The following is a 14,514-nucleotide window of genomic DNA, read 5'->3' as shown; positions in this document are numbered from 1 at the left end:
TTGTTAAGCTGTAAGACCTTTTATTCCTCCACGTGGCCTGAAGTCTAGGAGAGGGCTTAAAAAGGAGACTTCACATCCTTAGCCACAGCAAGGGTGAACCACACAGTTCAGCTTCCACTACTGTTTCGCATTATTAGCTTGAGAGGTGGGATTTTCTTTCTTTCTTTTTTTAAGTAGGCTCCATGTCCAGTGTGCCCAACCTGGGGCTTGAGCCCTGAGGTCAAGACCTGAGCTGAGATCAAGAGTCGGACACTTAACCTACTGAGCCACCCAGTAGGTGGGATTTTCAGTCTCTACCATAAAATGGCCAACAGGGAGGAATTTCAGAAAGCTGAGCTACTTTTTGGCTCTTTCTCAATTACCCCAAGCATAACGTCTTCAAACCTGGACAAAAAATTAGACATACGTCCATAGGGGACAATTCTAGAATATAAATGATTTGGGAATTACCTTAAGTACATTGTATGTGTCTATTTCTTATCTAGATCTGTTCATTTTCGGTGGTTATTTGGTACCACAGAACAAAATATTAAGATGTAGTCTCTGCCCTCTGTAATTTATTACTCATGCCACTGCTTTCTCGATAGCCTAGATAATCAATAATCAACCAATTAATGCCAGTATAGTGAAAGAGAAAACATTTCACAACATGCATCAAAATACAGTGAGCAATGTTGTTTCCAAATTATGACCTACCTCTGTTTGCAAATTTGGCTTTCTTACTGCTATTATTTATGATGGCTATGCCCAAGTACATTTCAACTGGAGCTTTGGAAAAAATTAAAGCCCACACCTCGTTATATGCTTTCTAATAGCCATCAAGAAAAACCTTATTAATTGCTCACCATATATTAATGGTTTACTATATATTAGGACTGCAGAAGAAATGCTAGGGCTTCTCTCTGCCAGAAAATTGACTTTAAAAAAATGACTAAAAAAATGTCTTCTTTGATAAGGTCCAATTATTTCTACTTTTAAAAATTGAACAATACTTTATATATGATAGAAGGCACAGAACTTAAAGTGTTTTGTTTGAAGAATTTTGGCAATAATACACTCTCAGGTAATCAACCACCCAAAACAAGACCTAAAACACTGTCATCCCTCCTTTTCAGGCAACAACTATAGCAGTTCCACCACTAACCCAGCAGACACAATCGTTTTCTGCCTTCTATCACCATAGACTGGTTTTGCCTGTTCTTAGACTTCATATAAATGGGATCATACAGTATATACTCTTTTGTAGACGGCTTCTTTTGCTCAGGATATTTTTGAAATTCATCCATGTTGTTGAACCGATTGGTAGTTCATTCCTTTTTATTGCTAAGTAGTATTCCCTTATATGGATACACTGAATTTGCTTGTCCATTCACTTATTGATGAATGGACATCTGGGTTATTTCCAGGGCTTTTTGTTTTGTTTTGTTTTGTTTTTGGCTATTATAAATAAAATTGTTATGAACATTTGAGTAAAAGTCTTTGTGTGGACATGTTTTCATTTCTTTTAAGTAAATACCTATAAGTGGAACCTGTTGGATTATATGATAATTATGTTTAAGTTTATAAGAAATTGCCAATCCATTCTCCAGTAGTTGACCATGTTACCCTCCCACCATCAATGTATGACAGTTTCAGTTGTTCCACATTCACATTAACACTAGGATAATGTCAGTTTTTAAAATTTTGGCCACTCTACTAAGTTATGTGGTATCCTCATGCAAGTTTTAATTTGCATATCCATCCAATGTGCGATAAGCATATGAAAAATTGCTCAACACAATTAGTTATTACAATATGCAGATTAAAACCACAATGACATATCACTTCAGAACTCCTGGAATAGCTCAAGTTAAAAGGAACAATGTCAAGTGTTGACAAGGATATGAAGCAATTGGAACTCTTATACATTATTGGAAAGAAAACAAATAGGCACACAACTTTAGAAAACTGTTCAGCAGTATCTATTAAAGCTAAATATTTTTATACTATATATAAAGTGGTTGGTAAATACTCAAAACAAGTAAGTGCATATATCTACCTAAAAACCATGGGCCAGAATCTTCATGGCAACTTTACTCACAATAGTTCACAACTAGCAATAATTCAGATACCCACCATTAGGAGACTAAGTTAATAGATTGCACTATTCTGATGCTACTGTAATACTACACAGCAATAAAAAGGAATAAGCTATTGCTACAAACAATAACTTGTAAGTTCCTGATGATTATTGTTGAGCATCTCTTTATTGGCTATTCATATACCTTCTTTTGTAAAGTGTTAAATATTTTGCCGAATTTTTAAAAAGATTTATTTATTTATTTGAGAGAGAGACAAAGAGAATGCAGAGGGAGGGGCAGAGGGAGAGGGAGAGAAACAGACTCCACTGAGCACAAAGCCTGATGTGAGCCTCGGTCTCAGGACCTTGAGATCATGACCTGAGCTGAAGTCAAGAGTTGGACACTTAACTGACTGAGCCAACGAGGCACCCTAAATATTTTGCCAATTTTTAAATTGGGTTGTCTGTCTTCCTATTATTGAGTTTTAAGAGTTACTTATATATTCTGGATCTAAGTTCTATGTCAGATATATGCAGTGTGAATATTTTTTCCCAGTCTGTGGCTTGCCTTTTCATTTTCTTTTTTTTTTTTAAAGATTTTTTATTTATTTATTTGACAGAGAGAGACATAGCGAGAGCAGGAACACAAGCAGGGGGAGTGGGAGAGGGAGAAGCAGGCTTCCTGCCGAGCAGGGAGCCCGATGTGGGACTCGATCCCAGGACCCTGGGATCATGACCTGAGCCGAAGGCAGACGCTTAACGACTGAGCCACCCAGGCGCCCGCCTTTTCATTTTCTAAAAGGTATCTTTAGAAGAAGAGAAGTTTTTGATTTGATGAAATTTTTCCTTTTGATGGGGTACAACTTATCATTTTTTTCTTTTATGGTAAATGCTTATAAGATTCAATTTAAATCTAGTGTTTGGTAATACTACCTGGTTTTTTTTTTTTTTTTTTTTACCATTTTTTGATAAAGTGTTATAGATTTGGTTGCTTCTACAAACATGGAAAAAAGGATTTCTTATTTAACTCTCAGATATATCTATAGTATAAACCTTACTGTTTAAGCCATATGATCGTGGTTTAATAGGGCCATTGGAAAATAGGAACATGACCTGTTTTCATGTATCATAATTAAAATACCAACTTTGGTATAAAGTGAATAAACTTAAATATCAAATCAGAATGTCTCAATAAAAGTAAAACAATTTGAAGGAAACATTCTATAAAATGTTTTTTAAAACTTAAAGTTTCATGAAGAACTTTCACATAAGATTAAATTAACATTTTCCCACATTATATATCTCTTCTTAGAATTATTAAATTTCTCAAGATGAGGATACATGAATTCTCACAACTTGCAATAATTTCTAGGAAATTTTAGGTAAATGCTACTATTATCTATATAAAATCAACCTTGAGGAACAGAGGAATTCCTATGTAAGCTGCTGAAATTGTTTAGTATTTTCAGTTTCTGTCCGGGAACCACCCAGAGCTTTAAGTTACGTTTACTGTCTGCTAGATAATGTCCCAAAAGAAAAAAAGATTGAAGAAATAGTTGTGAAATTGTTGGTTAAGCTTTATAGGTTGCCTTGAATAAAGAAATCTAATAAAAACAGTTCAGAACTCATTGCAAATATTTAATGGTACACATTTAATGCAAAGAATTAAGTGTTGCAGGCGAGTAGGATACCTTGCCTTGTAGGAGCTTACACTCTAATAGAGAAACTAAGGCATATATATAAGATAAAATATAAGTACTATTAAGTGCCTGTTGTATATTTCCAGCTCAGCATTTAGATTATTTTGAATATTTATATTTATTTTTCTGTCTTGTGTGCTAGGATAGTAAACTCTAAGAGGGAAGGAATGTGTCTTATTCATTATTGAACCTCGAAACCCAGCACAGAATCACTATCAATAGACAAGTGCTCAATAAATACTAACAAAAGTCAAGGTAAGAGAGTATATGTTGCAGCAAGAAATCACAGCTAAATAGAGGAATTATAAAAACATTAGGGAGAGGTCCAGTTTCAGTTGGGTTTTGAAATATGAGAATTTATATGGTAGAGATTAGTCAGGGTGAGGGAGAGAATTCAAGGAGGAAAAATGAGAAGCATGTTTAAAAGCATGGAGATAAGAAATTAAAGAGTATTCTGGGAAAGCATATAGTTCTGTCTGGTTAGAACAGAAGACAAGTGTGTAAAAGTAATGGTGGACTAGGCCAGATAGGTAAACTGGGACCTGACTATAGCAAGCTTTAAACACCTGGTGAAAATGTTTACTTGGTAGGCATTTAAGATTTTGAGCAGGAAAATGACTTGATCAGTCTTACGCTTTAGGAAGATAAATCTAATAGTGGTTTTGGATGGAGGGGATAAGCTGATTGCAAATTATAAGGCTAATGCTATATCATCCTTTTTATATGTTTCTGGGCTCAATTTGCTAGTATTTTGTGTATGTGGTAAAATACAAACAACATGAAACTTACTATTTTAACCACATTTAAGTGTACAGTTCAGTGATTAAGTACATCCAGGATGTTGTGCAACCGTCAGTACCATCCATCTCCAGAACTTTTTCGTCATCCCAAACTAAACCGCTGTTATCCATTAAACACTAACTCTCCATTCCCTCCTCTCTCCAGCCCCTGGTCATCACTATTCTACTTTCTGTCACTATGAATTTAACTATTCTAGGTACTTCATGCAAGTGGAATCATACATTTGTCCTTTTGTGTCTGGTTTATTTCACTTAGCATAAAGTCTTCAAGGTTCATGTTATAGCATATAACAGAATTTCATTCTGGTTGAATAATATTCCAGTGTATGTATATACCACATATTGTTTATCCATTCAGCCACCACTGGACATTTGGGTTGTTTCCACATTTTGGTTATTGTGAAGAATGTTGCTATAAACATTATTTTGTTGATCATTTCTTATATCTATATTTATGTGAGATATTGGTCTATAATTTTCTTTTCTTGTAATGTATTTGTCTTGTTTTGGTATCAGGAGAATGTTGCTCATAAAATAAGTTGGGAAGTATTTCTTCTTCTTTTTCTGGAAGAGATTGTGTAAAATTAGTATTATTTCTTTTTTGAATGTTTGGTAGTATTTACCAGTGAAACCATCTGGACCTGGAGTTTTCTTTGTTAGAAGGTTTTAAACTACAAAGTCCACTTATTTAATAGATATGGGATTATTTGGGTTATTTACTTCTTGAGTACATTTTGGTGATTTGTGTTTTTCTAGGAATTAGTCCATTTCACTAACCTGTCAAATTGATGGACATGGAGTAGATCACTGTATTTCCCTTATTATTCCTTTAATGTCTGTAGAGACCTACTCTTTCATTCTTGATACTGCTCATTTGAGTCTTCCTCCCCGCTCCCCCATCAGTCTGGCTTGGGTTTTATCAGTTTTATTGACTCTTTTCAAAGAACCAGCTTTTTGTTTCACTGATTTTTTTCTATTGTTTTTGTTTTTTGTTTCACTGATTCCTGGGCTTATTTTTATTTTTTCCTTCTTTCTGCTTCCTTTGGGTTTAATTTGCTCCTCTCTTCAAATTTCTTAAAGTGAAAGCATGAAGTATTCATTTGAGAGCTTTCTTCTTTTTTAACCTAAGTATTTGATGCCATAAATTTCCCTCTAAGCCCAACCTCAGTTACATCTGACATATTATATTTTCATTTTTATTCAGCTCATATATTTTCTAATTTGTCTCCCTCTTTGACACATGAGTTATTTAGAAGTGTGTTGTTTAATTTTCAGTCATTTGGGGGATGTTCCACATATCTTTCTGTTATTGATTTCTGAGTTCAAATGCTTTGTGGTCAGAGAGCGTACTTTGTATGATTTCAATTTCTTCAAAAATTTTAAGGTTTGCTTTATGACACATGATGAAGTTTATCTTGGGGAATGTTCTATGTGCACTTGAGAAGAATGTGCATTCTGCTCTTGTTGGATGGAATGTTATATATATGTCAGTTACATCAAGTGAGTTGATAGTGTTGTTTGGGTTTCTATATCCTTGCTGTTTCCTATCCATTTGTTCTATCAATTATAGAAAGTAGAGTACTGAAGTCTCCAAGTATAATTGCAGATTTTATTTCTCCTTTTATTTCTATTACTTTTTGCTTCACGTTTTTGGAAACTCTGTTATTAGGTGCATATTAATGATTGTTATGTATTTTGGATAAACTAACCTTTTTATCATTACATCATGTCCCTCTTTATCGCTGGCAGTTTTCTTTGTTCTAATGTTTGTCTGATATTAATGTAGTCATTCCAGCTTTCTTTTAATTAGTAATTGCATGGTATATCTTTCTCCATCCTTTTACCTTTAACCTATCTGTATCATTACATTTAAAGTGGGTTTTTAAATAAACAGCATAGGGTGCCTGGGTGGCTCAGTTCGTTGGGCGACTGCCTTCGGCTCAGGTCATGATCCTGGAGTCCCAGGATCGAGTCCCACATCAGGCTCCCTGCTCAGCAGAGAGTCTGCTTCTCCCTCTGACCCTCCCCCCTCTCATGTGCTCTCTCTCATTCTCTTTCACAAATAAATAAAATCTTAAAAAAAAAATAAACAGCATATTGTTGGGTCATGATTTTTTATCCAATCCAGCACTCTCTGTCTTAATTGGTATGTTTAGACCATTTACATTTAATATATCTAATATGGTTAGATTTAGATCTACTGTTTTATGTTTGTCTTTCCTACGTTTGGCTCTGCTGTTCCCTCATTTCTTGCCTACTTATGTATTATTTGAAATGTTTTTAGTATTCTAATTTATCTATTGGTACCTATATCTCTTTGTATTTTCTTTTTTTAGTAGTTGCTCTAGGAATCACTATATATATATATATATATATATATACACACACACACACACCTAACTTTTCAGAGTCTACTAGTTTTCATTTTACTACTTCAAGTAAATGTAAAGGCTTTACACCTATATAGCTCCGCTTACCCTCCCCCTTTTATTATAGTTGTCACACATATCACATCTACATACACTAACTCACCTCCTAACAACATTACAACTTTTGCTTTCAATAATCCTGTGCATTTTAAAGATATTGAGAGGAGGAAAAATAACTTTTATTTACCTATATATTTACTATTTATGTTGCTCTTCCTAAGGAATCCTGCAGTTCCAATTTCCCCTTTGGTGTCATTTCCCTTCAGTCTGAAGAACTTCTTTTAGCATTGATTTTAGAGCAGGTCAGTTAACAAAGAGTTCTTTTAATTTTTCTTTCTCTGAGGATGTCTTTAATTTCACCTTCATTCTTGAGAGATATTTTCACTGGAGATAGAATTATAAGTTGGCAGTTCTTTTATTTCAGCACTTTGAAAGGTTGCCCCACTGTCTTCCAGGCTTTATGGTTCTGAAGAGAAATCTGTGGTGATTCAAAACATTGTTCCTCCATATGTATCATTTTCCTCTGGTTGCTTTCATAATTTTTTTTTAATTTGTTTTTTGGCAGTTTGATTATGATGTTTAAAGAGGCATGGTTTTCTTTGGATTTATCCTGTTTGGGGTTCATAGAGTTTCTTGACTCCATATATTTGTGTCTCACCAAGTTTGGAAAGTTTTCAGCCACTATTTCTTCAAAATATTTTCTAAACAAGTCTTTTTCTCCTTTTGTTGTACTCCAGTGACACAAATTCAGACCTTTTGATATTGTCCTACAGGTTACTGAGGCCGTTTTTGTTTGCTTGTTCTGTTTTGTTTTGATCTGTTTCCTCTATATTCTGCAGGTTGGATAATTTCTACTGATCTGTCTTTGAATTTGCTGACTCTTCATTCCTCTGTCATCTCTATTCTATTAAATAGGCTATCCAGTGAATATTGTATTATTCAGTTCCAAAGTATTCATTTGGTTCTTTTCATACCTATTTCTCTGCTGAGAATTTCTCTTTACATTAATTTTAAGAGTATTCAGTTTTACCTCATGGAGCATAGTTATAATAACTGTTTTGAAGCCACTGTCTTATAATGCCAACACCTAGATCATCTCCAGGGTAGCCAATATTGACTGGCTTTTCCCTTGAGAGTTCATCAGATTTTCCTCGTTCTTTGCATAATTAGCAATTTTGGATTGTACCAAATGCCCAACATTTTGGTTACATTGTGAGAATCCAAGTACTCTTAAAACTTCCCAAAGAATGTTTATTTTGTTTGAGAAGGTGTCCAATTCATTTAGATTTAGATAGGAAATTCTCTCTTGCCTTTCATGGGAAATGGTTCCCATGTCAGTTCCATTTCAAAGCTGTGTCTGCCCTACATATATACCACTTAGGATGGTGGTTTATTTTGTAGGTGAGTTCTCAAAGCCTTTGTTATGTTTGTCTTTGTTACATGTATGTGAACCTCACAGGTGAGACCAGGACTTGTGTCAGTTCATAATCAGAATTAGGAGATCTTATTCAGCTTTCTCCTCTACAATCTCCCCAACTCTCCAGCTTGACTCAGGGGCCCTTTTCCCCAGACCTCTGGTTATAAAGTCAGCATATCTCTTGAGTTTTGGCTTATCAGAGTCAGGCAGTCTGCATAGTTTGGGCTGCTCACAGGGTGAAACAAAGGAAAGATAAAATATATAATGGGAACTCCCTGCTGTCCCTGCAAGTCTTTAGACCACAGGGGCCCTGGTTTCCAGTTACTGTGGCAGAGACAAGCTGTTTCTTGGGATCTTTAGGTGACTGTGCCACCACCATCATTGCCACAGCGGCAATTCAGCTTTGCACTGCAACTGGTTTCAGGGTAGGGCTAGGAGAGAAAAAAGGGGGAAACGGGGAGATTCTTTTCATACTTTGTAGTTCACAGGAGTCCATTTCTCCAATTACCAAACTAAAAGGAGAGGTTTCTCTTAGTTTTTGTTGTTCTTGTCCATGGTTCTGCAACTTGGCCCACTCTTGAGTCACCATCAGCAGATAAGAAAAGAATGAAATGCAGAAATTCACCACCATACTGGTTGTTCTTCAGGTTTTGATTTCCCTTCCCAATATACCTTTTGTTTACCTTCAGAATCTTCACTTAGTTGCTTTTTGTATTTAGAACTTTTAGTTCTAAACAGTGAGAGATGTCTGATAGTGAACTTACTTTTTTGTATTTTGGCTAGTGCTGGAAGCTTAATCCCTTTTTGTCATAAGGAGAGAGCAGCAGAACCACTACTGAACTAGGACTTAGCAATTGTCTGAGAAAACTTCAGTTAACTTTACTATTACCAAACATGCTAAAATATAATTTATATGAATATTTAGCCTTACAAATAATCTGTTACTACAAATGAGCACTACAAGACCTCTGCCCTGCAGCTAAGGAAGTTATACTTTTGGGGATATATGTAAGTTTCACTCTTGAGTGAATTTTCCTACAGAAATAATGCTATACATGCTAGTGCTGTATTTCATACGTGCACCATTATAATGTTACCGTGCGACTCTTCAGTATGTGCACAATGGGCTAAAAGACTCATGAGTTGACTCACGGAGGAGTTGACTCACCACCAACTAAAATATTTTTTCTATGAATGTATTCTGCTATCCAATTTTTAAATTTTTAATTATCAAAATAATACATGTACATAATTTAGTCATATACTATTTATATAATTTAATTATTATAATCTGCAGAGCCATATAGTGTACTATAATTATATTTCCTTTCTTTTACAATATTTTGTTTTCCCAGGAATTAAGAATTGCCTCCTTTTGTTGTACTTTTCCATCCCTCTCTCAGTTTTCAATGTTTCTATAGCATCACCAAACTTTCTTAACAAGAAACTATAAATGTCCCGATAGACTCAAGGTATTAGTTGTAAAGTTTTTCTTGGACACCCTTCCTGAAGCCCTTTATCCTTATACTTTAATTTAGACTGACTGATCTTCCGTTGCACAGGGGTCATTATGGGATTCCTTTTGACCACTGTTCTCAGAATTCCTTTACCTCCATCCAGTATTTGGATCCCCTTTTTCCTGGATGGCTATGTATCCATCATAACAGGCCCAATTATGCTTCAGTAACAGATGACCCCCAAAATCTCAATGGCTTTCAGTGATAAAGATTTATTTCTTGTACACATTACATGTCCATCATAGGTCACTTTTACCTCTGTGTCATGTTATCTTCATTCCGGGACCCAGGCTGACAGAGCAGCCTCTGCCTAGAACACTGCTGGTCATCATAGCAGAAGGAAAAGAGAATGGTGAATCATGAACTAGTTCTTAAAGTATCTGCTCAGAAATGACACAAAACACTTCTACCCACATTTTACTGGCCAAAGCAATTCACATAGCCATACTTGAGTTCAACAGGGTACATATCCTACATATCCTACATATCCTCCTGGAGGGTGGATCAGTGGGAGGAGGAACCAAATCATGTAGTCAAGTCTGACATCAACAGAGCAGAGATATATAATCTTCTGCAGGGAGGCAAAGTTAATACATTATGAATAATAAAGCTATCATGGCATGCCTTCCTCTTTCTTGTTTATTCCATCTTTTTCATGAAATGCATCCTCCACCCTTGTAGGTTTATGTCTCTTTTTATTCCTTTGTTGTCATTTCAACAGTTTTAGGAGAACAACAGGAATGTATCCAATATGCCATGTTTAACCAAAGTCCACCAATTACTTTAAAAGGGAACTGCTAGGACATGGCCTATTTGAAAGAAGAGGGCTGTCTGTAATTATCATTTTCATTTAGTGTCCCATATTCCATTATTTATAGCAGTTTTTCCCAGATCCTACAAATGTCAATAAAGGATTTAAACTGTATTTCTTTCTGAATACAAAACTATCCAATATGGTAAATTCACTTTAAAACTGAGGCGGAGTTTCTAAAACAACTTTGATCTTAAATATCTTGATTTTGCCTTTTATCATTTCCTCTAAGCTCCAGGTTTATGTCTGCAATGAAATCAAGCAGCTTAAAAGAATTTCATTCTACTCCTGTAGCCACAGACAATGGTATATTCAACATGTTGGTCTAACTCTGAAATCTACCTGCCTCTGCTGTCTGTAACTTATCTTAAATCTTATATTTGGGAAAATACAATCTTATTTAGTTATGAAATGGAAAATACAGAAAATGGTTGCTAAAGGGCTCTAATAGAAAAGAAACGGTCAAATTCAGCTTTTTATTACATTAGTTTTTATTTGATATTCTCCTAATAACTGAGATATAAGAGATTTTCAACTTAAAGAAAAACTTCCTTTTTAAATTTTGGAGTGTGCAGTAAAAAGATTAAGTATTTCTTAAAAGGTAAACCTTGCTCAAATGCATCACTCATATGTGTTAGTACTATCACTGCTTGGGCCTGGGCTTTTAAAGTTAGGCTTTCTCAGGGTGCCTGGATGGCTCAGTCAGTTAAGTGTCTGCCTTCAGCTCAGGTCACGATCTCAGGGTCCTGGGAGTGGGGAGTCTGCTTCTCCCTCTCCCTTTGCCCCTCCCCCTGCTCTTGCATGCTCTCTCAAATAAATAAATAAAATCTTAAAATAAATAAAATAAAAAACAGTTAGGCTTTCCCAGTTCCAATGCTATTTCCACCTCAAAATTGTCATGGACCCTGGTAAATGACTTAAATCTCTTTAATCCTCATTTATAAAACAAGTTCCTCATTTATAAAACAAGAATAACAGCATTTCCAAGAAAAAGTTACAAAAGTTAAATCACCCATATAAAGCCTTGACATAGTGCCTGGTGGACAGTAAATGCTCAGTAAATGTTTGTTGAATAAATGAATTTCTGTCCTTAATTGACAGCTATCTTATATTTAAAGTTTATATAAGCCAAGTCCAATTATAACCAAGCTTAAAAACTATAAATCCTTTAATGTAATAAAACCATATATTTTGTGTTTGGTCAAGTTCAAAGTTACTTATTTATTAAACATCTTTTTTTTTTAATTAAATGAAGAAATTTTAAGATTTTGGGGCGCCTGGGTGGCTCAGTTGGTTAAGCGACTGCCTTCGGCTCAGGTCATGATCCTGGAGTCCCAGGATCGAGTCCCGCATCGGGCTCCCTGCTCAGCAGGGAGTCTGCTTCTCCCTCTGACCCTCCCCCCTCTCATGTGCTCTCTCTCTCAAATAAATAAATAAAATCTTTAAAAAAAAAAAAAAAAAAGAAATTTTAAGATTTTTACTCCTTGATTTTGTTTTTCTAAATTCATCCAATCCAAGACTGGGATAATTGACTCCCTAGGTACTAATTTTTTTTTTAACTTAGTAAATCTAAAACACTCCATGAGAAAACTCACCACAAACCTAAATCAACTCTACCTGTTGACATGTCCAAATACGGCCTATGACATACCTAGGCCAAGTGAAATGCCAACGCTATACAGAGAGGTTCTTAATTATACAGGTCTTGAGGGGTACAGAGTCTTAAAAGCCATTCTTCAATAAAGCTGGCTTCATTGTTCAAAGGACAATCTGTATGTTATTAGAGAATATGTAAACCATATAGGATTATTACATAAAGTATTTGAATTCTTTATAAACATCTGAGAAGTATCTGAGACTCTGAAAGCAACCTGGGGTAAACTCTCCTGTGAACCTTTGATGACAGAGACTGAAAAGGCTTTTACAAATAAACTAAAACCAAAGACTATGGCTGCAAAGGCAATTAGTACCAGATATTAAGGACAAAATCAAAAGCAAATAAACCCAGAAAGGTAAATAGATCCATTCCCTTCCACTCTTTGCTGTTCAACTGATTTCACTTCTTTCTTATGGAAATTCATTAGAAATATTTTGTTATGCATCCAAAAGGCTGCTTTCAATTTGCATTCATGTTTAATAGTGCAGAGAATAGTACAGATGATGTAGAAAAAGCAAAAAAAAAAAAAAAAAGCAGAATTTACAGGTTTCTGTCAGGTCTGTCATCTCATTGAGCCTACTTTTCTCATCTGCAAAATGACAGTGAAAATGTCTGCCCTACAAAGTTGTGATTATGAAATATGGTAAAATAAATGAAAATGCCTAGAACAGTGCTATTCGATGGAAATATAACGTGAACCACAAATGTGACCACACATGTAATTTTAAATAAAAAAATTAAAAGAAGCAGGTGAAATTAATTTTAATAATATATTTTATTTAACTCAATAGATTCAAAATATTATCATTTCAACAGATAAATCAATATAAAATTATTAATGAGACTTTTTTTTACATTCTTTTTTGCTCTAAGTCTTTGCAAATCAGTATGTATTTTACACTCACAGCAGAGATCAATTCAGACTGGCCACACGTCCAGCACTCCATGGCCACTTGCAGCTAGGGGCTACCATATTAGACAGGCGAGGCCTGGAGCCAAGGCGAGGCTTGATATGTTTACTACACCCAAACACTATTTCCTACCAGATAAACCCTGTGGGGCGTAGAAAGCTATTTTTTAAAATCAACCACATTAAAGAAAGTTTGTATTTTTATATTTTTGATATAGTATGTGATATGATATATAATATGTAATATTGTGATAAGAATTTAAAATAAAATACTATCTATACTGACTAGACCAAGTATTTAACCAAAATAAGAACAACCAAAAATGGCTATTATAAGTCACTAATATTCATTTATTTTATATTTATTTTTGTGATATTATTAGGATTTGAATTATATATTAATTTGACATAGACTCTAATAATCTAAAAAAATAAATAAACCTGACATAACTATAAGCACACAAATAATTCAAAAACTAACAACTGATTTAACTACACTCCTAGCAAAGAAATAGAGGAGAAAAGAACAAAATATTTCCCTATATTACTAAATTTTTATTTCACAGGACTTAGCACTGGTAAGTCATGTTACAGTTTTAATGGCTTTTTTCTCATAAAAACTTAACTGTATTCTCTACTAAATAACGGATGACCACCTATCGTGACAACTTGATTATATGTGACTATAATTATAAGTTAAAATGCTATATTTATTTCAAAACAAAACAATTCACTGGAGTTAAAACATTAAATATTATTTGTATTACATTCATTATTAAAATTACACTGAATAGTATACAGTTGGCCAATTCTTGTATCTTGATCTCAAAAGCAGGGTGGAAAATGTATGGAAAACATTTCTTAACTGCCAGGTCTTCCTTAAAGTTATGCACAAAGCACAGATCACGTGCACACACATACAATTTATATTTAAGTATGCTCTCATTTTCTGTGTATGGAGATGCTCCTGCAGTTCATATATTTTTCATCAATTTTTCTCTGTGCTGCCCAGTAGTCCAACACAAGTGGTCAGATAATCACAAGAGTAAAATGGGGACAGAATATTGGATAGACGATTGCTACACCTCACTTCAAATCAGGCAAGGACTATTTAGTTACCTAATATAACTTCAACATTACAAAGTTTACGAAATTCTAAATGACCAAAACTCTTTGGACTTTGGTTTTTCATTTACTATGTGTTCAAAAGATGG

The 14,514-nt window shown here is 34.6% G+C and overlaps 1 protein-coding gene across 2 annotated transcripts in view; it reads right to left on the bottom strand.

The window, feature by feature from the left end:
* DCP1B (decapping mRNA 1B) overlaps positions 1-14,514 on the bottom strand; it is a 56,381-nt gene that overhangs the window by 30,559 nt on the left and 11,308 nt on the right. The window lies entirely within an intron of this gene.

Source organism: Halichoerus grypus, chromosome 6 (assembly GCF_964656455.1).
Source record: "Halichoerus grypus chromosome 6, mHalGry1.hap1.1, whole genome shotgun sequence".
NCBI classification, from domain to species: Eukaryota; Metazoa; Chordata; class Mammalia; order Carnivora; family Phocidae; genus Halichoerus; species Halichoerus grypus.
Note: the sequence above shows the minus strand (reverse complement) of the source record. Positions and strands in the feature narration are given on the sequence as shown.